At 43.1% G+C, this 26,566-nt stretch overlaps 1 protein-coding gene across 5 annotated transcripts in view; it reads right to left on the bottom strand.

The window, feature by feature from the left end:
• The window catches only part of ST5 (suppression of tumorigenicity 5), a 299,630-nt gene extending 273,312 nt beyond the window's left edge, over positions 1-26,318 (bottom strand). For 4 of the 5 annotated variants that reach the window (XM_030560420.1, XM_030560426.1, XM_030560428.1 and 1 more), the window contains exon 1: positions 26,211-26,318. The gene's annotated coding sequence lies outside the window, so the exon portion shown is untranslated. The other variant, XM_030560422.1, reaches the window with a different exon arrangement.
• Between the last annotated feature and the right edge of the window lie 248 nt (positions 26,319-26,566).

Below are 26,566 nucleotides of genomic sequence, written 5' to 3'. Positions count from 1 at the left end.
CTTGTTCAAAAGGGACCGAGTGCCAAACTCAATCCCCCTTAACGATATACAAGTCTCCAGACAGCCACACATACGGAGATCATATTCAAAGGTTTTTAGTCTGCCTGTCAATAAAAAGTAATTCCATGAATACCCAGCAATGATGGGATGACCTCACATAGATGGGGAATTTGGGTTTCATTCACAGCACAACCCAGAAGTTTAATTCAGCTGAAACCATCACAAGATTAGGCTTTCCCGAAAGGCTCCCAAATACTTCTCGGCATCCACTTAGGTGAAACTGGAACAAATAAACAAAAATGTTGAGGAGAAACGATTATCTGAACGAATGCAGCTACTGCCCAGTCTGGGGATAGTGGATTAGTTGTCCACACAGATCCTTCATCTTGAAGATAGATGGAAGCACTGCTCCCTGTTAACCAGCAGCGGTGAATGGCACACACAGGATGTTCTCAGTTCCTTCAGTGTGGCAGTGTCGCAGCCATCCCAATGGCAGAGCCACCTCTGAGAGCAACAGTTTAAACACTACCAGTGCATTCCACCTTCCACACTCACAGAAAATAACGTGCTTTGTCACCTTTTATAATGAAAAAAATATGCTCTAAATATTTCCTGGATAAAAGATTTAAAAAAAAATCTTAAGGCACAGGAAGAAACAGAGTGGTAGATACATGGGGAAAACATACAGAAGCCAAGAAGAAAGGTTCCCAAAAAGAATGGATAGGGAGGACAAAATATTTTTCAGCAGAGTGTGAGGCCCATGTAAATAAAAGGAAGTTTGCTAAGAGAAAATGTGAGAATAGGGCTAAGATTTCACAGAGCAAGTAGGTCAGTCAGGGCAGTTTCTATTCACAAATACATGCAGCAAGATAAAAAAAATAGAAACAGATATTAAGGACCCAGTACTGCTCCTATTGAAACCAACGGGCATTTTGCCATCTACTTCAATGGGAAAAGCAGCAGGCCCCAGGGAGGGACTCATACCTAAAACATGACTTGGAAGCAGAACCAAATGAGGTATAAAAGCAGAGACTATTCGGCAAAGATCAGTGAAAACCGAAAGGAAGCAGAAGTCCTGTGTGTGAAGCAAGCCTAGGAATGTGGCCCAATCTTGACATTGTGGGAGCAGCAGCTGTATTTAACTCGGTCAAGCTACTCTTCTCTTTTCTCAGTCATTCTACAATATTTGATTATATTCACTAATCCATCAGCAGCCTGCCCCATTCTAGGTGATTTCCCAGATTTCTAAAGCATTAATTCCCTGTTACTTCCTCAGAAGCTTTTGCCTAATTTGTTGGACACAAGTCAAGATTTCAGCTTTGGATCTTGGTACCTATTTATGAAATATTAACTTTCCAGGGGTTCCCATGATGCTGCCCAGACAAGGTTTCCAGTCTGTGTCACGCACAGCCTTTCCAAGGTCAACTCTGTCAGGGCTCAGTTATGCTGCCAGGGCCACAAAAGAGGTGCTCCCCCTCAGTGAAAACATGCCTGTGGCTTTACCTGTACTGCCAACTTACGCTGATTGTTCTCCCCTCACTAGACTTCCATCCACACACAAAAATACTTCAGTTGATTTTGGGGGAAGGGGAATTGGAAAAAAACAATGCAGAGTTACCCCTGAAATCGTAGGTGGAAAAGACTGTGTCAGAATCAACTGTGAGACAGCTTGGATGCAATACACTGGCACATTCAGGTGTTGTCTTTGATAGCTCCCTCAGCTCATGAACGTCCTCAGTTCCACAGCTCAGAGCCATTCCCCCTCTCTGCTTCCTGCCATGCCCCCTTTCAGCTCCTCACATTGCATCCCCCTGCACACACACACCCCATGCTCTCCTATCTTCTTCTGCATCCCTCGAGATGACATTCCACATTGTAACTGGTGTAGGGCAGTCCTGCTATGGACACATATGCAACCCTAAACATGCTGAAGGGGTGGACACTCTCAATTGTTGGCCCTTTCGTCAGCACAATACAACTGACTGAAGATTCTGGCGCATACAGGCTTGGAGGTAAACACAATGCCTCCAGGAACATAGGGAGCATGATGGCCAAACCACCCTCTTGGAGCAGACCTAGCATGTGCTCCTGATGGTCCACTAGCCACCCACTCCTTGCCACTTCTGGGCAGCAGTATTAGCTGGGATCACTCCTTGCATTCAGGTAAGCACATGGACTGTGATTGTGCACAGTCCTTGGATACATGGGTAAGGATGAGGGGCTCTTTGTGCCCTTTTCTGTATGCCTCCCTCCCCTTTCACAGCCATGCAGGGCCAGGAACACCTGGGCTCTCCACTGTTCACATGACAGTTGAAACCACTTACTTTAAAACACACAGTTGTTGCTGACATGGTTCTAGCACATGGTCTTCTGGTCAGTGAGTGCTGTGAATACAATGGTATAGAGACTAACCCTCTCTAGTCATTAGTCTGTATTCTTTGGGTATGAGAAAATTAAGGTGAGAGAGTACTCAACTATGCAAAACTGAAGGGAACCAAGAATTTCCACACTAACAGGCATTGGAATTAGTGTCACATTTATAGTGTGGGGGTATGAATGTAACGTGTCTCCTATGTGCATCTGCAGAGCCAACACTACGCTATCTTCCTTAAAGGCCACACATGCTGTGATGCTTACTAAGCACTGGAGAATAACCAGGCAGCTGATGTGCTGTGACCAGGGCCGGCTTTAGGCACTTTTCAATGGGCGGCACTTCGACCCACCCACCCCTCCTTTTTTTTTTTTTTTTTTTGCTTTGATGGCAGCACTCCGGCTTTAAAAAAAAAAAAAAAAAAACACTTGGCGTGGCAAAAAACATGGAGCTGGCCCTGGCTGTGACCACTGCTTAGTACATGACTTAAACTGTCTCAGAGAGTATGTCTACACTGCAATCCAAGGCATGACTTCTGCTTGGGTAGATGTACTCGTGCTAGCTCTACCTGCACTAGCATGTCTAAAAATAGCCGTGTAGATGCAGCAGTGCAGGTTTCAAATACACAAGTAGATACCCCAGGTTCCCAATATATTTGGCTTGACAACACTGAAGCCCTAACTGCTGCATCTGCACTGCTATTTTAGCCATGCTACCTGCACTATCATACGTCAGATTGCAGCGTACACAGACAGTGTTACCTTGGGCTTCCCCAGTCTGCTTGTTTAATCCACCTGGTTTTTCTCATCTCATTCTTAGTTTGTAAGCTCTTTAGGGCAATGACCATTTTAGTATGCACATACAGTGCCTAGCACAATGGGACCTCTAGACCAATGATTTCAAACTTTTTTTGTTTGGTGACCCCTGAAAAATTGTAAATGGAGGTCAGACCCCTTTAGAAATCTTAGACATGGTCTGCAGAAATCTTAGACATAGTCTGCAGATCCGATCTGCAGACCACAGATTGAAACCACAGCTGTAGGCACCCTTGCAATACAAATAATTAAGAGTAATAAAATAAGCAGCAGCTATAGGTCAGTTGGTAAAGAAATCTGCTTTGTAAATGGCATTGTAAGCAAACAAGAACATAACAATATGGAGTAAACTTCTAAAGCTTGGTATAGATATAAACTACTGAAGGAATATGATGCGTGTGATGGGTTGGACCCCCCACCCCCAATCCAGGATGCCACCTGATATACAGGGTCCCACTGAGCCTGCCTGTTCCATCAGCCTGGGCTTCCTCATCCTGTCCTTGCTGTGCCAGACCCTCAAGCCTTCCCTAGCACACACACAGGTAAGGCCACACCCAGCTGCTGACACTGATAGAAATCAGCTCTGTGTGGGAGGATACAGCTCAGGGATTTACCCAGCACTCGCGTACATACTTCCTTTGGGGTGTAAACCCAAAATAATATTGTCTTACACTGTACAGAGACATCTGTACAGCACAAGCTCATAAAAATCACCCCCTCCCTCAATGTGGAGGGAGATATGCACAGCTTTCCCATCTCCCCCCCCAATCTGATATGAATTGTACAAACTGGTTTATAGAAAAAAAACAAGTTTATTAACTACAAAAGACAGATTTTAAGTGATTATAAATGGATAGCAAGCAGATCAAAGCAGATTACTGAGCAAATAAAACACACACAAACTAGGCTTAATACGTTAAAGAAATTGGCTACAAATAGTAATTTCTCACCCTTAATGTGGTTTTATGCAGGTTGCAGAGTTTCTTGAAGGTAAATTGCACTGCTTGCAGCTTAAATCTCCAACTATACCCTTCACAGGCTGAACCTTCTCCCCAGATTAGTTTCAGGCATTTCCAGCAGTCATCCTGGCCAGTGATTCTTTGAAGAACTGGCAACCATGATTAACTCACTCTCCAGCCTTAAATAGAATTTACATATGGCGGGAATCTTTTGTTTCCCAGTCTGACCCCACATCCCCTCTTAATGGAAAAACACTGAAAGCCCGAGGGGGGTCTAGTACCAGGTGATACGATCACCTGATCCAGTAGTGTCAAAGCAGCATCACAGGAAGCTTGTCAGGAAGGTGGGAGATTAGTATCTTCAAAGTCTTGTTCTTCTGCCTAACAGTCCATTCAGGCTGATCGCCCACCAGACAGTAGGCATTCCCAGATGCAAGCACTTTGCTTTATTTGAAATTAGGAATATAAGCTATCAATTGCAATGATACATGCATAGAAATAGAATAAACATATTCAGTAAATCATAACCTTTCCAATGATATCTCACAAGACTCATCTTGCTGTGATAGGTTGGATCATAGCAATCCCCTTGGGGCTGTCAACTGATGTGCCAAGACTACTTCTGCCTATGCTTTCCCTGCCAGCTTGGGACTCCAGCACCCTGTCTTGCTGAGCCAGACACGCCCGTCTGCTCCAACACAGACCCAGGGTCTGAACCATGTGCCCCAAAGCTGCAGACTTAACTGAAAGCAACTTAAGAAGTGTTCCTGTCTAACATTCAGATGCCCAACTCCCAGTGGCGTCCAAACCCCAAATAAATCCATTTTACCCTGTAGAAAGGTTATACAGGGTAAACTCATAAATTGTTCACCCTCTGTACCACTGATAGAGAGATGCACAGCTGTTCTCTCCCCCTCCCTGCCCAAATATTAATACATACTCTGGGTTAATAAGTAAAAAGTGATTGTACTAAATAAGAAGGTAGGATTTAAGTGGTTCCAAGTAGTAACAGACAGAACAAAGTGAATTACCAAGCAAAATAAAATAAAACACGCAACTCTAAACCTAATACAGTAATAAAACTAAATACAGATAAAACCTCACCCTCCGAGAAGTTTCAATAAGCTTCTATCACAGGCTGGGTGCCTTCCTAGTCTGGGCACAATCCTTTCGCCTAGTACAGTCTTTGTTCCAGTTCAGGTGGAAGCTAGGGGATTTCTCATGACTGCCGCCCTCTTTGTTCTGTTCCACCCATTTATATAGCTTTGGCAAAAGGCAGGAATCTTTTGTCTCTCTGGGTCCCTATCCCCCAACCCCTTCTAAATGGAAAAGCACCAGGTTAGAGATGGATTCCAGTCCAGGTGACATGATCACATGTCACTGTAAGACTTCATTGCCCACTTGCCAGAACACACATATACAGGAAGACTCACAGGTAAAACAGAGCCATCTACAGACAATTGTCCTGGTTAATGGGAGTCATCAAGATTGCAAACCACCATTGATGGCCCACACTTTGCATAATTACAATAGGACCTCAGAGTTATATTTCATATTTCTAGTTTCAGATAGAAGAATGATACATTTATACAAATAGGATGACCACACTCAGTAGATTATAAGCTTTGCAATGATACCTTACAAGAGACCTTTTTCATGAAGCATATTCCAGTTATATTATATTTACACTCATAACCATATTTCCATGAGAGCATATAGAGTGCAATGTCACACTTGCATCAAATACAACTTAGTTATGCCATATCATAAGCATATTTCTATGAAGAATATGGGTGTGATGTGACAATGTGTACTTGGGGAGAAAAGTATTGTGGGACACCAAAGCTGCCCTGGCAAATTGAAATGAGGAAGATTGATCTAGATGGACAGCCATGTTTGCTTCCAAGCAGAAATCCCCTACATTCCCAACCAAAAAAAAAAAAATAGGAGCACATTTCTCTCTCTTACTCATGCATACTTTGCAAACCTCCAGAGACTACACCATAAACAGGAACGATAAAACAAAATGTCAAGTCAATAAATGGGGCACTGAATCTCTGTTGTTTGTTAGAGGGAGGCCCTGTTTGAATTGAAGGGAATAATATGTTTTCACTTCATAAACAGCAGAGACTTACAGAGGAAACGTCATCTTCCAGAATCATCTAAGGAAAGATAACAGAATAGGGCAGCACAAAACTACTTGGCTAGCCCACTGTTCTCAGAAACTGCAAAACGAAATCTATACAGCTGTAGGCATATGTCATAACAAATACAGTGATTTAGTTTTTCCGTGGATTGCCAAAGAAATAGCCATTATTTATTTATTTATTTAAACCAAAAGTCTAGTGGTACTACATTCCCCATAGTATATATCCACAATCCCAAACTGCTCCCAAAATGCTACAATAGCTGGGTGATTCTGCACAATGATCAGCAATGAAAAGCTAACAATATTGCCACTGAAACTGTTAGCATTAGACTACACCCTTACCACACCTTTTCTTTGAATGGGCAAAATTCACAGCTATTGTTTGTCTGCACACTCAAGTAAATCAGCCTTGGACGGCGCCGCACTTAAAGTTTTTTCATAGCCAGAAAAGTTAGACACATTTGTTTTTAATCAAAGGTTAAATTCTGGCATAGGCACTAACTCCATAGGTGCTTCAAGGCTGGAGCTCCCACGGGGGGAAAAACATGGTGGGTGCAAAGCACCCACCAGCATTCCCCCCCAATCAGCTCCTCCCCCACCCTTAAGCCCCCCCTCCCACCCACAAGTGCCCCACTGATCAGCACCTCTCACTCCCCTCCCACCCGCCACGATCAGCTGTTCCATGGCATAAAGGAAACACTGCAAGGGAGGTGGGAGGAGCGAGGGTGGGGCACGCTTCAGGAAGGGGCTGGAACAGGGGCAGGAAGAGTCAGGATGAGGCAGGGTGGGGGCAGAGCCTTGGGGGAAGGGTGGAGTGGGGGCAGGGACTGGAGCGGAGCACCCCACACACATTAGAGAGTTGGCACCTCTGAATTCTGAAGAAACTGACAGGGTCAATGTAGAAGTGGTGAAATCAGCTACTTGGGAAACTGTGTTAATGTTCTACTAAACTGGGAGGCAGAGTGGCCCAATAGATAGAGCACTGAACTGGGACTCAGGAAGCCTGGGAATCTGGCTCTGCTACTGGCCCACTGGGTGACCTTGGGCGAGTTATTTCTCCTCTCTGTGCCTTTGTTTCTTCATCTATAAAATGAAGATAATGATTAGACCTGACTGGACGATGGCAAGTCTGATATGTAGCAACTTTTCATGTGTCAGTATTTTTTTGTTTTAAATTGAAATGAAATCAAAACCTCCCAAACATGTGTGTGAAATTGAATAGTGTCTAAATCGTCACTTTCAGATCAAAACATGAGCTTTTTGATTCAGGTCCCTCTCTCTTACTTTCTCACCAGAAGTGGCCATAGAACCCTGCACTTCAAAACCCCATCCTGACAAAAACTGTGTCAAAACCAATACATCTCTGCAAAATAACATATGTCAACAACACTTAATTTAGCTGAATATTCCAACCCACTAATGATACTACCCTCCTTTGTAAAGCTCTTTGAGGCCTACTGTTGAAATGTGCTATATCAGAGCTGGGGGTGGGGGACAGGGGGCAAAGATAGGATAGCTCAGTGGTTTGAGCATCGGCCTGCTAAACACAGGCTTGTGAGTTCAATCCTTGAGGGGGCCATTTAGGGATCTGGGGCAAAACTCAGGCTGGGGATTGGTCCTGCTTTGAACTGGGGGTTAGACTAGATGACCTTCTGAGGTCCCTTCCAACCCTGATATTCTATGATGATTATTACTTATATTGATGTGCAGTAAGAACTCAAAATGAATGTATCCTTTGTGTTATTTCATAATTTGGTTAAGAATACTTGGCAGTCATATCACACCTTGCAAGCAAGGATCTCAAAGCATTTTACAAATTATTAACTACGCCCTACAATACCCTTATGAAGTAAGTATTGCACGTATACAGAACACTTCAACCACTGCTGAAATACAGCCTTCTCTGGGGTGAAGCACAGCAGCCATTTAACAGTACACAGCAATGCTAGAGAACTGGAGAGGGCTTAGAATGAAGGATGTTACTGTACTGCTGGAAGAAACAGGAAGTTTGCAAAGGTAAAAGTGTAATTAACCAAAGCAGAATTTGGATAGCACACTAAGCTTCACAGACTGTCAGTTCAAAATACCTTAAATCTAATAACTTTTTGGGCATGCTTCAAAGGGCTTTAGTTTGACAAGATTTGGCAGGAGCTAGTCAGAGTGGAAAGGTGCATCTCTGTTTGATTCACTAGCTAAGTTAATTGGTGAATGTTTATGAATGTTTAATGCTGTTGGCAGGCTGAGTCTGTTATCCACAGATGATGTTTGAATGCTTCTGGGCAATCATTATTTAATTCCAATAATTGTCAGGGTGCCTGGGACTTCATTAATTACTGTTTAAATCTAAAAGAATTACAAATATTGAGAATAAAAGTGCAGCTAGGACTCTAATCACTGTGAATGGCCAGTCCCTGTTTTACATCTCATTTGAATGACTGTCTCCCCAACAGAACAGTGCCCTTAGCTCCATGATGAGCTACGAGCTTAGCCCTGACTCAGGCTGTCTACACTGGCAACTGAACAATAAAACTTTTGTCTTTGAGAGGTGTTAAATTCCCCCATCTCCCTCCCAAAAAGAGAAAAGTTTTGCTTTAACCAGTGCCAGTGTGAACAGCGCATTGTCAGCAGGAGGCAACGCAAACACCGCTTGTTGGGGATAGACTTTTTTGTCATCAGGAAAGCCAACAAACAGGAGCTACACGGCACAATTTTTAGCAGCATGGCTGTAGCGACATATCCATGTCGCCAAAAGCTGTGTAGAGTAGACACAGCCTCAGAATCACCAGCACCACTTCCTTCAGCACCTCCATGTGCCTTGGAGGTCTCCTGTCCATATAGTGAACCCTCCCAATCCTGCTTAGCTCAAGACAGGTTTACAGGATCATGCACAAAATAGTCCACAGCTTCTCACACAACACACATCATCTGCTGTCCACTCTAGGTCAAGTCTTTGGCCTAGGTATGGGCTGTCCTTACTCATGGCTGGATTCCGCACTGCAGACATTTACATCAATGCATAATGGTAGCATTTTACACCTCTTGGCACTCACTGTGGTAAATAACTGTACAAGACTCAGAGGAGTGGTGAACTGGGCCATCAGTGCTTATAAAGGCTAAACTCTCATTGAAATCACATCCTACAGACTGTGGATGTGGCTATTTGTTAGGTAAGAGCACTGTACACAGTCATTTACACATTTTTCGCTAGCCAGCGCTACAAATTATGTTAGTATAACTCCATCGCTCAGGGGATGGAAAATCCACACCTCACAGCAACGCAGTTATACCAGCCTAGCCCTTGATGTAGACAGTGCTACGCTGATGGGAGGGCTTCTTCTGTCAACCTAGCTACCACCTCTCAGAGACATGCAATACTTACACCGACAGGAGAAACTCTTCTGTCACTGTATGTAGCATCTTCACTAAGCACTACAGTGGTGCAGCTGCACTGGTGCAGTGCTGTAGGTACAGACAAGCCCCCATCCAGCAGCACCTTTTTCTATACTGAAGCTACTCCCAACAAGGAACAACTTCCTTGGGAAATTTTATTACTCCTGAGGGAATTCTGCATAACTGTGCATGTGCAGAATTCATGTTCCCCCACAGAAAAATGACTTCTGATGGGGAAGCAAAGGGAAGCGGCAAGAGTGGTCAAGCACCCGTCCCCAGCAGCGCAGACAGGTTGGTTTGAGCGCCTGGAGCAGCCAATAGAGACATAAATCACCACTGGAATGGGAGCAGGGATGGACAGTTGTGCATGGAGAGAGAGAGAGAGAGAGACTGTTCCTCTCACACACTATTGCAGCAAGCTTGGCATGGAGGGGCAGGGTTTTGGGGTGTTTTTGAGGAGGTAGGTGTGGGGCAGGCTCTGTTCCCTCAGGCAGAGCAGAATGCAGCAGCCTGCCTGGTGAATTGTTCCCATTGTCTTTGTGAATTCCCCCAGAAGTATAAAACAGGTGTGAAAGTTTTAAGGCTCCTTTACATTGCCAGAGTGATGTAAAGGACAGTATGATCTTATAAATGCTTATGGTGCTTTAGTGAGTAAAACTGGTCTACATTTTTGGACTGAAAACATTTCCTATCAAAATATGCTCCATGAACCGTTTCCGGAGATGGTCAGTAGCCAATATAAATTGTGAGTTTAAGTCCCCTGCCCTCACTTGCTCTTCAGTTGCCTATGACTGAGCATATGGATGCATATATTTATTGACTGATAACTGGAAATAAAGGGTCAAACCTAGCTACATTACTGTTAAGCAAGGGGGTTAGGGATTTCCTCCAATGCTCCCTACTCCCATTCTCCATCCATTGTATTGTACTTCAAATAAATTACCAAAATAATTGAAACCAGATAGTGCATGATAGTGCATTATTTTGACAAATATATACAGAATATTGTGCACAGAACTTTTAATTTTGGGGCACAAAATTCCCCCAAGAGTATAAGGAGCAGAAACAGAGCATTAGCTTTTGTACAGCTGCACTCTCATGTGAACAGTGCTGAGGGGACTTCTTTCTCACTTAGGGAAGGATAAACAGCAGGATCTAAAGCCAGACTAAGGGAAAGTATTAAATGTGGAAAAAACCCTCACCCTTACATTTCATGTCACAGGTTGCTACCACATATCCTGCTATCAATGGCTCAAGTTTCTCAATGGGAAAACCAGAAATACTGGGAAGACCTAGCTTTGTTTTCCCAAGGCCTTTAACCTTGTTTTATTTGGCTGTTTCTCCAGCCCTTCTTAGAAACATATTGTCATGGTGTTTGTATCCATTTCGGGGCACTGGCATTTTGCTAGGATAATTCAAATTTAAACACCATCCATTACAAAATACAACGGAAAGTCAAACTCTCTGCAATGCTTTTTTGACTCAGAGGATGGAAGGTTTTTTAGCACTATACAGTTGGCATTTGGCTTGGTCTGCATCGATCTGGTCAAAGTGGCCCTAGGAGTGAGTCAGTGCTAGTGATAGGTCTTATAGACTGCAGCCTAGGATGCAGAGAATTTTCAGTGATGACGCTGTCAGGCCTCCTCCAACCCTAATCAGGAACTAAAGCCAGGTCAGGAGCCACTGTGCCAACATAGCTCCTGCCAATCACCCTTTCCACAAACTAGGACAGCTTTCAAGGGTTTCTGCCCCTTTAAGAATATTCCTTCTTCACCAGAAGAGGTATGGGCTCTTTGAGAACTGCTGCACCAGCGTGGCTCGAGCCTAGCCAATCTCCCACCATAAACTAGGACAGTGTCAAGGGGGAATGGGAAGGTCTGCTTAGTGTAACAAAATTCTGTGCTGGCCCTGAACAGCAGTTTAGTAGGTAGGATGAACTTTGCAGGCAATCTTCTGCCCCAGCTCCACCTTCCCCATCTCTCACTTACAGATCAGATCTCTGGAGAACACTGATGGAGAAGCTTCCAGAGAGTCAAGAAGATGACCGGGGGGGGGGGGGAGGGAGAATCCACACAGTGCTGCCTGCTTTCCTGCCCTTTCCATCCCAGCCCACATCTGCCAGGTTTTCAGTGCCTTCACCAGCAGAGTGGAGAGGGATGATCTGCCCCAGAGTGCTCAGTTACTTAGTAAAAAGACTTCTTAAAACAAAAAGCAAAACAAACAAAAACAGAGAATGTCTATGGGGCTTGATACAATTATCTTAGCTTGCTCTTCGTTCTCTTCTTTTTATCTCTGTTTTATCCAGGCTGATCGGCAAGTTGACCCTGAACAAGATGTGTTTCCACAGTGTGAAAACATAGCTTGGTAAGGTTTTAGCTACTCCTACAACATGGGAATGAAGTCATTGCAGCAAGTTGAGCACAGTAGTAGAAGTACAAAAACAACAAAACAAATGACTCCTACAGAACCCGGGAAACAATGAAGTGATTCAATGGGCCTTGAAAAGAACTTTACATCTAGAAACGCAAATGAGGCTGAAAGCGAAACTTTCTAACTGATGTACAGTTTCCTACCAGGAGGTCACCATGCAGATTAATATCTTTAATAAAGAAGTGAAATCAATATTCAGACAGGATCCATGAGGCCCTCTCACTCTATATATGGGAAATTAAAATTTAGCCATGTAAAAAGTGAGCAGGTACAATTAACCTGTCCATGAGAGTGTCCAGTGAGCAACGAAGAAAATCCGTAACTCTTGATGCTCCACAAATTATTATACTGGCACCCTTCCCACTGCTCTACACTAACAGGCCAGTCAGCATTCCCAACATAAAGGCCTGTTTCAGAGCTTTTAATGTGGGTGCAAAAATTGGTCCTAGATGAATTATCAGGTACCTTGGGAAACAAACTGTTTCAGCCACTTGGGGTAGGCTCTATTGGGTACTCATTGGAAGATCCCACATATCACATCACCACCACCCCTCCCTCAGGGCTCCACATCACAGAGACCTTCAACTGAAAAGGGTGCTGCCCTTCCTTTGGATATCAATGCCTCTCGTTGCTTGGCCCACACAGATCACTGCTGAGCTCCCCGCCTCAACTGCACCCCTAGAGCTCATTTAATACAATGGCAAAACTCCCATTAACTTCACTGGCGCGGTTTGAGGAAGTCCTTGCCAGTTTCAGAAAGTGAGAGCAAACCATGGAAGCATACATCAGAATGAACCCACACTACTTATCAAAAATACTTACCTCCTTCCACAGTGCTTTATTATAGATCTCAAAACGATTTTACAGAAGAGGCTAAGCACTCCTGTCCCCATTTTACAGGAGTGAAACTGAGGCACAGGGAAGTTAAAAGCCTCGCAGTGAGTCAATGGTAGAGCAGGGAACAGAACCCAGGAAATTCCCAGTCTAGTGACCTTCCTACTGCATTTCCTTTGTTAGTTTAACAAACATGGGGTAAGATTTCTCTTTTTTGGTGGGGGGAAATACAGAGCTTAACAAAAATACGTTATCTTTGCCCCTTGATACAAAGACATTGAAATTAGTCTAAATCATAGTATAAATACATCCTGAATTAAATTTAAGTCACTTCCTAATTTTCACTTCCCACGGTTTGCATCTTTTTAAGGACAATACAATAGATAATTTATCCCTACAGCCAAAGGAACCTATTTCCTAAAAGCAGAAGTTAACTGTTCATTCTGGGTGAGCATTCACACCGCAGGGAAATCAGATGGATTAGAGAATGAATACACTGAAACACAAAACAAAGCTGTTTTCTTCTGTTTGAAATTTGGGTTTGGGGATAAATACTTATAGCAAGGAAGAAGCTTCTTTAGGCTAAAGCTATTTGAAGCAATATGCAAGTTTCTGCTTCAGCACAGATTTTTACAGGGAAGTAAACATTTTTACTGCAAAGTACCATCAGAACAATAAGTTACTGAACAAATAATTTAGTACAATGCTACATGAAGAGATGGGGATTAGGTTGAAGTCATGACTTTTGCTTTTAATACTCTAATGAACCTTCCTCCTGAAAAGAGGAGCCCAGCTTACTGCAAGGAGCTCCATGGGCAAGTTTCATTTTGATTTAAAAATCTTGGTTTATCCAGCCAGTTTAGACACCCAATTCACGATTTCTTTAATTGGAGCTGAGTATCCAAGTCTCCTAGGTAGCTTTGAAAAATCTCACTATTGGTTGCAGCATTCCAGATGTCTATGGATTATATGATAACTCAGACACTGAGAGGTGGTCTCCTAGGTAAATGGGACCTAACCAGGTTAAAGCTATGTAGAGAGTTCAGATAATGATACCTCCCTGCACAGAGGTGTTGTGATGCTTTAATTAATGTTTTGTAAAGTGCTTTGATGTAAAACACTATAATTGGCAACATATTATTTCTATTTCATTGGCTCTATCATTTACCCTACTCCCATCTAACCTATCTCAGAGACCCTAAATGTAAGGGTTATAAAATTAAAATGATACGTCCAGAGATGAAAATAATGTCTCTCTTTTGGACCTAGGTCCCACCTGTTAGAGTAGGACTATCATGTCCAGTGGGATTGGTAGGACCTACAGCTTCTCAGTGTTTGAGATTTACCTGTGGAAGTAAATCCCTTTGTTATTCTTAAAGGGCCTGATCCAGCAAAATGACTCCCACTGACATCAAAGGGCTTTGGATCAGTCTCAAACTGAGCATCTAAAGACTATTCAAGGGCATACTAGGCCTCCATAAAAATCTCTCTTGCAAATATCTAGAAAGATACTCTCCTTTTACTCTTTTGCTAAATGGAAAAAGAGTATGCTAAAAACAATCTGAAAAGAAACTGTACATAATGAAGTTAATTAAGTGCTGAGTCCTAGGCAGTAGCTGGGTAGCCACCATCTGTATTCTGTGATAATTACATGGTCCAAATCATGCTGACCTTGTGTGGTCTTTCCCCAGGTGCCCTCCAGCTTATATGTTTATCTAGGTTGGGCCAGCAGCAGGAGCTGCCAACTTATTTCTCTACAGCATACAGGAGAGGGAAACAGAGCTACTAGTCCAAGAGGCAGTAGATACTGGCTGCCCACCTCTAGAATCCTGGCGTTTTGTCATTATACACAGGCTGATTCCCCAAAACTTAATGCAGAATTTAATCTTACGTGTATGTCACTGCACTTTTTGTTCTGTGAGCAGGATACTTTCCTAATAAGCTCCAGCCCAGGAACTCAGGTGCAGAGAGCTCTACATAGGAGTAAATACTTCCAACAAATAGCAAGGCAGCTTCTGTTCTCAGTTATATCTCTGAGAAGCTGCAGCAACTCAGAGTTACTCAAGATTTACATTAGCGTGACGGAAATCAGAATCCGCTCCAGCATCTCTGTGCACAGATTGCCCAGCCCATCCATGCTATATGTGCATTATTATGTACACTGCTTAAAGGGATTAAAATTTGTTAACAGTTAAACTTCAGAAAAGAATTCATTTCATTTCCCCCTTAGTGAAAAAAGTAAATTCTCCAGGCTCTCTTATAGATTGCAATAATTAGAGACCACACTAGAGGAGCAATGTTTCTATTGCCAGACTTATTACTGCGTACAATCATCCTGCAATGTTTTCCCTTCTCCCCCTGCCCCTCAACCACATACCCATGTCCTTTCTAGGGTGTATTCTCTCTTGGAGGCTTAGGGATGGACAAGCATTTCTCTCAATATTTCTCCCTTCACTCAATGTTATTTCCCCCCTCATCAAGGTTCAGATGGCTCCAGAGCACAGTGTCTTCAGATTTCCTGGCTCTCTCAGTTTCATTTGGGAGATGATGTCTTAATTCCACATTCATCAGTTTCTCTGCTAGCTCCATCTGACTCAGCAAGTTGAGTATCTGTGAGGGAACTCATTGGCAAGCAAAGCCAGGCTTCATGCTGAGCCCTGACTGACTCTCCTGTGACACTGGCTTCAATTTACAATCTGATATTTCTCCTGGCCTTCCAGTAAGCATGAAGCGCCAAGCGGGATTCTGAACACTAGAAAAATGGCCATGTGGTTGTGACCTTACTTACAGCTCTCCCTCTCTTAAGTATCCTATAACCACTGAAAGCCCACAGTAACTACCATGTTTAATTTGTTAAGCAACAGTTCATTCATGCTTTACAGTACACTAAGTGGGAGCAGAAGGATATGCTACCAGTGCTAATTTTCTCACTACAAATAATTGAACAGGGGTGTACTACGTTGCTGGCCTATCCAAATACCTGGAACCAGAGTGTGTAAATCAAGGATTACTCAATTCAGTGTTCATAGGTGGGTGGGGCAATTTCCCCGCTTCTGGTTCCATTTATCCCCCTCTTGGATACTGTTAAACAAGGATAAGTTTAAGTTGGATACCTGGAACCCAGCGCCCACATGTGCAGCAGCTCCAGATCCAAAGGCAGCACAGCAGGAGGCAGCGAGACAAAGTTTATTAAAGCCTGCAGTCTGGGTGTGGAGTTGTGAGAGGAAGATCAAGGACTGAAAGGAAGGAGGGAGACAAGAGGCCACGCAGAAAGGCTAAAAAGAAGAGCCTCTACAGAGAGCCCTAATGTTTTGTTGGACCTGGGGCTTGTTTAGCTTTAAACCACTTCTGTGGAATCACTCCTGCCTTTATCCCTGGCTCAAAGAGAGATTCTGAAGAGCAACACTTGACTTGGGAATGCATCAGATTTCGCCCAATGGCAAGCCACCTGCACAGGCATTATCCTGGACTCTGACAATTCCTCAGTTTGTACACTGATGAACTATCCAGTAACAGCAACTGTGCCCTGAGTTGGACTGAGAAGGGACAAAGGAAATCCCTCAGATATTGTGACCATGCCTGCTCCTGAGCAGCAGGATCTTCCAAACAAACCCTTCACTTTACAGGAAGACAGCAAAAATCTGCCAGTTGAGATCATCATGAGGTACCTGGTAGGAAGAGTAAAGGCAGGAAAATGGAGAGGAAAGTAATTTCTATAACCCACCTGATATATATCCAAGACCTTAGAGGTCATATGGGTCACTCACAGTCTGAGAATATACTAAACCATCAACGCTAGTGGAAACAATTTTGCTCTACTCTCAGAGCAGCAACAGATAATAAGTGTATGGAAAATACTGTACACTGACTATTTTTCATTGTCAACCATAACTTTCTCCTTATGCCAGGCACAATCCTGAATTTATTTTTATTTTTTTAAAAGGGAAATTTTTTAAAAAATTCTTTACACCCTCTCTCTCAGGAAAAATGTAGCAGCTCAAGAGACAACTATCTTGTTCAACACAACATGGGGCAGGATTACTGTGATACACTCCAGAGGGGGTTACCCTTAGAAAACCTGTTGGAAGCATCAAATGGTACACGACATGGCAGCCCAATCTCTGAGTGAGATTTGCAGGAGACAACATAGGAGTGCTCCAGAGACTGTCCTGGTTTCATATATGCTTCTAAGAGCAATTCAGGGTATTGTTAGTGTTCTTACACCCTCTGTGTTTTGGGACCTAGCTACCTGACCGAGATCTAGACCTTTTTTCCTCCCCGTGGAGCACACAACACTTGAGTTCAGCTAGTGCAAAGACATGTTTAAATGGAAGGGTCTGGGGCTTCAGCATTTTCACCAGAGGTCCCTTGGCTCTAGAATTCATTTCTTTTATTGGTCCACCAAAGCCCTTGTTTGCTAACCCTCAGGCACAGCGTAAAGTCCATCTGTCTATTTAGGGTGGCTTGGGGTGTCAGGAGAACAGTCTGTTTTGTTCGTTTTTATTGCATTCTGTTCGGTCTGATTTGGACTTGTCCATTAGCCAGAGGCCAGAGCTAGCAAACAGTGAAAAAAATATTTGTGGAATCATTTGTGAGAAAGATATTAGAAAGAGAAATGAAATAATTAATGAATATTATTCACCCAGTTCTTCTGGAGATGGGGTGATGGGCAAATCTGTAATATACTGAAAAAGAAATAAGCGTACAAACCTGCAGGTTCAAACGGTATATTTGCAGGCAGCAGATGCCATGGTAGTGGTTGTAAGGATTCTATTAGTTAAGTAAACAGTCACGTAAAACCTGGGTAATTTGTGATTTTTTGACAGCCATTTTTAAGTCTTTTTCCTAGAATTTCCTTTTTGCCCTACCAATGCCCCTTTTCAGTTGGCTCTCACCTCTTTTCTGAATTGTGCATTTCTTACACAGGCATTGTTTCCCATCCCACCCACACTCGCTGTCCACAAACCAAGGTCAACACATGTAATACACTAGATCTTTATGTGGTAAGTACACGCTGCAGTGAAATTGCTCCTAAATCTGCTCCCTGGCAGTGGAAATCACCATGTCTGACAATTCAAGAGACAATGATTTCTACTGTCACACAGGAGATTTGGGAAGCAACTTCATTGTCCCAGCACTTCAAGCCTCAGCTGACCTGATACAACTTGAAAGAACTATTCTTGATCAATGGAATGATAGCAACTGACAGCAGCTTTTAGACCTAGAGCAGAATAATGAGATGAGACACCAGAAATCCCCCCCAACATTTAGTTTCATAACCCCAAATGAGCATTCCCACACACAGAGACTCTGAACAACCCACTTTTCTCTACAGCATGTGGAAAAACCACAGCATTGGATCAGCTACTGTTATTTTTAAAGTGACCTCGATGCTAAGCGCTTCCACCAGAACAAAAGTTCAAAATCATTGGAACTTTTCATTCATTTTACCCTGTCTTGTAAGAACCATTTTCACTCCCTCAAAAGACATAACAATGTGGTATCAAAAAAATGTCAAGAGACATTTTGCCAGTTACATCTCTTGACATGAAGCATTTTTCAGAACAATGCAGAGAGTAATCATCTGGAAAATTTGCCTACAGGACTTCACAAAATTCTCCCCTTAAATGTGTGTTGATCATAAGAAGAGTGTAAGAGAGTAAGAAGTGATCTTCCCTGGCAACCTGTATCAAGTACACCTCTACCTTGATATAACAAGACACAATACAACATGAATTCGGATAAAAGGCGGTAAAGCAGTGCTCGGGGGGGGGGAGGGGGCTGCCCACTCCAGTGGATCGAAGCAAGTTTGATATAATGTGGTTTCACCTATAACACAGTAAGATTTTTTTGGCTCCCAAAGACAGCATTATATCGAGGTAGAGGTGTATTTAGAACTTTGTGCTAAATCACTTAGAATGCCAGAATGGGGAATTTTGTATGATACTAGTCAGTTTGCATCTGTCTCCTTCTGTGACTGTGATGTTCCATGAAGACAACTAATCCTTTTTTAGGGGAAAAAAATGTGAACTATTAATTCAGTGTGGTGACCCTGTCAAAATACTGAAATGAACAACAATAACAAAATGTTACACAATGGGTATTTTTAATACCATGGGAGTTAGGGAATAATGCTAAACGCTTAAACTCAAAGACCCAGTTTCCTGTGTTGGCACCAGCATTAGCATTAAATGTCCACACATCAGGCATTTTTAAATCTCAGCTTTAAATAAATGTAAGTGACATGCATTTGAACTTAAACAACATCCCATTTCTTTTGTGGGCGGCTGCAGTTCTAACAAAAAATTACTGTGCCCTCCATCTGTCAGGAAGAACATTCCTGTTTGCACATAATCCATTTAAGTCTCAGCTGCATGGCTGTAATTTATGGGCTTTCTGAAGTGGTATTCACTCACACAAGCATGTCTTCATTTTTTCACCATTTCTCCTGGCTTGGGACAGATGCATGTACCTCAACTGAAGTAATATATGCCCCAAAATCTCAAGCCTTTTGTCTTTAAGCTATCAGTTCAAATCCAGCCCTGATCAGCAATTGCTAGAGATGGGCCTGAATCAATCTGTGACATAAGTTAGTTTGGCAAGCTCATACCTGAGTCCATTTCTATAAATGATGTACCAAATCCAAAAACCTCTAAAGTTTGGGAAATTACAAACATAAATGAAGATCCACACTTTATGGCTCACATTGTTTTTTGTAATGATATAGAGTTGCTACCAGAATCCAAGTGGTGTTTGGTATCCTACTTGAAATGAATTGATGGCTTAGATTCAGTTCTTCAAGAACAAGTATCTACCTCATTCAAATCCCTCCCCAAACTTAATTTCTGCCCCCTCACCTACAAGCAGCAAAGGATTGGGAGAATGTAACAAACAAGGGAACAGAACCCTCAAGCTCAGCATATACAGTAATGAACAACAATGTAATCCAATTGCTGTCATTCTTGTGTTTCCTCTCCCCTATTAGGGTTGCCAATTTTGGTTGGATGTATTCCCACATGAGAATCTTTAATTAAAGATTAAGCTTTAATTCCTGGAGACTTCTGGATAATCCTGGAGAGTTGGCAACCCTACTCCCCTTCCTGACCACAGATACACTATTTATGATCTCATGTACAGGCAATGAATATCACAGGCCGAGCCTCCCTAAACAGCCTGGTGTGCAGGGCCGGCGCTTCCATTTAGGCGACCACCAGGATTTGGGAGGGCGGCATTTTGCTGCCTTTGGTGGCAATTCAGCGGCGGGGGGTCCTTCCGCGCTCTGGGTCGTCGTCTGCAATTCTGTGGCGGGTCCTTCACTCGCTCCGGGACCCGCCGCCGAAGTGCCCTGAAGACCAGGAGCGCAGAAGGACCCCCCACCGCAGAATTGCCTCCAACAACCAGGAGCGCGGAAGGACCCCTGCCTAGGGCACCAAAAACCCTGGCACCTCTCCTGCTGGTGTGGCCCCGCACACGCTCCACCCCCAGACCCTCTTCTGCACTTCCATGGCCCAGGTGGCTGGGACAGAGGCCACACTACCTGCCCAGCACTGGGCACTATGCGCCCACACCACCCAGATGCCTGGCACTGCAGGGCTGGGGGATCTTGGTCAACTTGGGGTTGGGGTGGGGGTGCTCTGGGATCTTGCAGGGGACTGGGGACAGAAAGAGAGAGAGGGAGGGGCAGGGCCTTTAGCAGCAGTAGAGGAGCTGGGGACTAGCCTCCCTCAACAGACAGTTCACCAACTGCCCATGACCTCCTGTTCAATTTAAACTGCGTAAGGCCAGGTCTTTGTGTTTGTGAAGCATTCAGTAGATCTTGGGAGGGGCTCAAAAAACACACCGATAAATGAAGGGGGGGGTAGGTAGCTCCCTTTTATGGACACCCAGCAGCTATAAAATACCTTATAGCTGTTCTCTAATTGCTTTATCTGTAAAGGGTTAAAAAGTCTCACTGCTATGCACAAGTAAAAGGAATTGAAGGGGCACCTGGCCAAAAGAGCCAATGGGAAGCCTAGAACTTTTTAAAATTGAAATTACTCCCCTTTTCTCTGTCTGTTGTTCTCTCAGGGAGAGGCGGACAGGGTAGCAGTTATGCTGCAAGAAGCTTGGGGCCAGGTATGAAAAATTCTCAGTATCATACCTGGAAACTACTCATTTGAAACCCCAGATATGTAAGTAGATCAGGAAATGCCTAGGAAGATGCAGTTAGGTTTATTTGTTTTTATTTGTTTATAGCTTGTGGACTCCTCTGTGCTAATCCCAGGTGCTTTTGTTTTGCTTGTAACCTTTAAGCGGGACCCCAAGAAAGCTATTATTGGTGCTTAATCCTTGTAGTTATTCTTTTTTTAAAAATCTAGCAATATTTTTTTTTAAATAAATTTTAAAAAATAAAGGACAGAATTGGATTTGTGTACCTTACGAGGTTTGTGCACCTGTATAATTAGCTGATGGCAACAGCTAATTTCCCCTCTTTCCCCCCTCCTTCTTTCTCAGCTCTTTCCTAGATGGGGGGAGGGGTGAAAGGACTTGGGAATTCCTTCCTGTGGGGTACCCTCCAGTGCACCTTCCTGAGCTCTCAAAGGAGTTCTGCACTTGGGTGGTGGCAGTATCTACCAATCCAAGGTGAGAGAAAAGCTGTAACCTTGAGAGTTTAATACAAGCCTGGAGTGGCCAGTATTAATTTTTAAAATCCTTGCGGGCTCCCACCTTCTGCATTTGAAGTGCCAGAGTGGGGAATTACCCCTGACATCAACCAAATAATAATCAAGTTAAACATTAAGACCAAAAAAAACCAACCATCACAGTTGGTACCTATTGTTTCTTGTTTGAAGTCTTCAAAGAGAAGCCAAGGATTGAATTCAAATTGAAACTGAACTAAGCTAGAGGTGGCCCCGTGGGTTAGGATTGAGGCATAAGGCAATACAAAGAGGCTTCCATTCCTAGAACCTATGCATTTTACTTTGTCTATGAGCAGGATTTCAGTCACGATGGAGATCAATTCGGCAAGCTTTAGCAGCTTTCAAAAATGCCATGGGTAAAGGGAACAAGGAACAAGATATGTGAAAAGAACTGCTGACAATCAAATCAGGGTGAGCATGCTGAGCGTCAAGTCTCAGCAGGTATCTGTGTCCAAAAAGCGCATCCAAAATCCTTCCCAAACAGGAAAGTTCAGATCAGAGAGGGCAGGAGGGGGGGGTTGTTCTGAAGAGATTGGCAAGGTCTCCCATAACCTTTCTGAAGTTTAATATGACTGGGAGCATTTACAAGCTCAAGAACAGGGCCAAACTGAGAATGTAAATATTTGTTTCAGTTCCCCAAACTTGTCAGTATCTGCACTGCCAACTAAACCCCAACTGTGGACCAAAACAAATGAAAAGCAATAATTACATACACTGTACAACCAAGAGACAAAACTAACACACACGGCATTTGGCATGAGAAAATGAAGCATGGTAATGTGTAAAGTAAAATGAATTTGGTTTTGCTTGCATTGGACAAGATTTACTGAAGAAGCTTGGTTTGAAACCTGATTTGGCTCAGTGATCACAGCATAGGAAGACCAAGGAGTTTTGCCCCCCTTCTGCCCTTCAAAAAACACACATGAAAACCTAACCCCACAAGATGCTGAGTGTAATGAACCATAATGACATACACAGAGACACCACAGTCATCAGCAGAGAGCAAATCCATGAGCTTTACCAGCAAAAGCAAGTGCTTCTGCCATGGAATTTAGTAGCAAAGGTAAAATTGTCAAAAGCTCCTAAGTGACCATGGTACCCTAGTCACACATTTTCAAAAGTGACTGAGGCACTTTAGAGCCTACATCCTACTGATTTTCAATTAGACTTAGGCTTCTAAAGCCCAGATCCTCCAGAGGTATTTAGGCACCTACCTTCACTTGAAATCAATGGGAGTTAAACACCTAAATAAAATAAACCTAAATAACCCTTTGAGGATCTAGGCTCTAAGTGCCTATGTCACTTCTGAAAATGGGATTTGGGCACCTAAGTCACTTAGGAACTTATGAAAATTTTATCCTTGCTTCTTTAGTTAGCTGTGAATAAGTTGGAGGGTGTTATAGTAATTGGTGCCATGCACTACAGAAGGACATAATCACACACATTAAACCAGTATAGGACAGCCACACTTCCCTGGAAGCAGGGTTCATTCTCAACTGAAAGGTGCTCAGTACCTCACAGAATACGTTCAGTATCTTAAAGTACCAAGCCCCTACTACCATACATTCTTTTGAGGGCTTCAGTGGAGTCATGCTCTTTCCTCCAGGGGTGAATTAGGCCCACCAAGATTCTTCTTACAGAAGCCACACAGAAAATCTTCAGTACAGCAGCATCCAGAAATAGAACTCAGGTCCCTTTACTCCCACCCATGTGAATTAACTAAAATCCCATCCCTTCTCCCCAATCAAGTGAAAAAATACAATGCAAGCTCTTTTGCTTTACACAACTGCAGGAAATTCAGCTATGCTTTACAGTTAAAAAGCAAACTCTTCAATGCACAGAAAGCTGACCTCTTTACAAGGGGTTAGCCTCATTTCTTCAGATACCCCAACCCTAAAAATAGCTTGACTTGCAAAACATACTTCAGCAGTTCCCATCACTAGCAGATCCTATGCAACTTTAAAAAAAACAAACAAAAAAAAAATAAACCTGGCAACATTTATTTAATCAGCAATTAAAAAAGGAGGCCCAGCCGCCCCAATGATTCATCCCAGTGGGTCTTAGATGTACATGGACTACAATGAAAACAATAAAATCCAGCTATTCCATCAAGGCCTTGGTAACCCAGGATAAATTGGCACGGCACTTTACAGTCCACAGTTACACAATGGTTTACAGGATCACCACTAATAAGGGGTCCTTTAAAAAAAGATACTATACATTTTAAAAGTCATTCATTTAAAGGAAAATTGCAGTGATTAGTTCTAATTTCCTAAGAACAGACTGAGGATGGACTCTGAACATACACAAAAGCAGAGATGGATAAAGGGAGCCTCTCTCCTTGTGTCCCATCCTAGCTATGATTGCAATGACTATGCTAAGCCAAGCTCATGGCTAATGGTACTATCCACCCTAAAAGAAATGGGGAGAAAATAAGGCCATGATCCTTCCCCACCTCTGCACAGCAGCTGGAGAGCAGAGGAGTGGACTGCATGCTGTACAACTTTAAGATGTGAAGCAGCATCCATGCTCCCCTGTGCACCTGGGAGACAATGTCTCCTGGAACACCCACTGAAGAGAGATGGCTTTAACATGCCGCCAGCCCTAAAGGCACAATTGATCCCATACATAGCTAAGTAAATAACAGACAGCTAAAGGCAGCTAACACAGTGCAATTTCCAGATGACAGAACTGGGCCCTATGTCAGCATTCAAGCAAGTATGGCAGCTTCCTTCTACTTTAGTCATTCCTAGTAATATATGAAGTTTACCATTTAAAAATCAGTCAACATACATGTTTTGTTAACTAGACAAAGAGATTATCATATTTTAATGAATTGCAGTTTTTCTTTAAATAACGGCAATAATGTCCTGAAGTCTCAAAACTAAAGGCATTTTAATAATTAATGTGATTAAAGTCATTCCCACTATTCAACCTGCCAATTCATAGAAAATTCTGATCTGATGTGTAGCCTGATAATCAGCATGTAAAACAAATGAGGACACCTAAATTACATACATCACCAGCTCAATACTATTCTTAAATCTGAGATCCTGCCATTCCTAGTCTAGGTTAGGAATATCTCCACACCCTGACTATATGTTAATATTGAAAAATCAAAACACACTATTTTCCATCAGATTTGACCACTCTAGGTAGATATTATTGGCTAATTTAATCATTGGTTATACACACTTAAATAACAAGAGACTGTTCTGAACTAGACATAAGGAGAACGATCCCCCAAAAGCCCATGTGATAATAAAAGAGGACTACAGCTAAACATTGTGTTATTCCAACTTCATTATTGACATGTTCTGTACAAGCTGTGCTTTTCAACCTGGTACATTTAGACTGGATAACAAGATCAAAAGTGCATTTCAGTAATATGACTGGATTCACAATGAGAAAGCCCTGTAATATTTTGCAGCTACTCTTTTGGTTGCAATGACCTACTGCTCCTTAGTGAGGCAAGCACCTGGCAACAATCCAGGAGAAGTACATCTGATTTTCCCACCAAGTGAACTGGTGAAACAGTTCCTTTAGCTCTCCAGTTCAGGCTATCTTGGGATCACAAACTTTTCCATTCAAGTCCAGGTGGCTCATCTACTCTTTATAATATGCATGCAAATATTAAAGTCAGCTGGATAGGCTGTGTGCATGAGCACAGAGGAGAAAAGATGAATTGTTACAGCTGTCTTTACTTCTGTGGATCAAGGCTGAGAAGCAACAGTGTTAGATTCTAAAACTATAGGACACATCCTCAACTAGCATAAATTAGCACCTCCACACTGAAGAGACTAGGGCAGTTTACATCAGCTGAGGACCTAGTCTCCCAATCAGAGAAGAATAAAACTCCATGCTACTTCTAAGTGCCCATACCACACAACACTCCATCCTTGTGCAAATATAGTTATAACTTATAGTAAACACTTCCTTTTCTTTTTTCCCCAAAAGACAACCTTAAAATATCCTTTACTTTCTTTAAAAAAAGAAGAAGCCTGAGAGCTGGGTTTGGTGACATAACGAGTCGATATCTGAGGAGAACAATACACTAGAAAAAATAGCTTTAGTGCTGAAGCACAGTATGAAATATACACAATCAAAGTGGTGCACAAGCGCCCCCTGTCCAATGCACAGCGCTCTACAAGCAAATCCAGGGGAAGAGAGACTTTCTTACCAAAGTCCCTCTCAAAAGCCATTCGAAGTAGTGACAGAGGGATATAGCTTAAAACACAAAGAGTTCCCAGTGTCCGGGGAGACACAAAGACACCGTTGAGTGTGGGACTGTGAAGATCGCTCATCATGAATCTCCTTCCACACTTTCCCGACCCTCTGCAGCCCCCTTACCAGCTAACTGTTAATATCTATTGTTCTGCACAGCCACACAAAGCCAGGAGCTCATTGAAACACCCACAGGCTCCCTGTCCCCTCCTGTACAGAGCAGAGAGGAGGAAGGAGCTTAGGGCACAGAGATAATGAATCTTAGCAAGAGTCACCTACCAGATTTCTGCCTCCATCTCCCCTGCAGAAAGGAGACCTAATCAATCTCCCACACACGCCAGCACGATTTCAGGTTCTTACCTAGGCTGCTGCCCGGAGCCGAAAGAATGCAGATGCAGATTCCAGCTGTTGCAGCTCGCTGGACGCCTCCAGTTCTGATCTCCTAGTCCGGCCACAGGCAGCTTTTTGGAAAAGCTGGGAAGAGGGGGAGGGAGGAAGAGAGAGAGAAATATGCAAAGACAGGAAGTGGAGACGGCAGCGGCCAGTGCGGGAGATTAATGGGAACCAGTAACCAGCAGCCAACAAAGGAACCTGCTTTCTAATCACAGCCTTCCTGGCTTCTGCTGCAGCCACCACCACAAAAAAGGGCTGGCTTCACAAAGGCGAAGTCATTGCCCTCCCAAGCATGCAACCCCCAAACGGATTTCTAGTCCCGG

Source organism: Gopherus evgoodei, chromosome 4, assembly GCF_007399415.2.
Source record: "Gopherus evgoodei ecotype Sinaloan lineage chromosome 4, rGopEvg1_v1.p, whole genome shotgun sequence".
Lineage (NCBI taxonomy): Eukaryota > Metazoa > Chordata > Testudines > Testudinidae > Gopherus > Gopherus evgoodei.
Note: the sequence above shows the minus strand (reverse complement) of the source record. Positions and strands in the feature narration are given on the sequence as shown.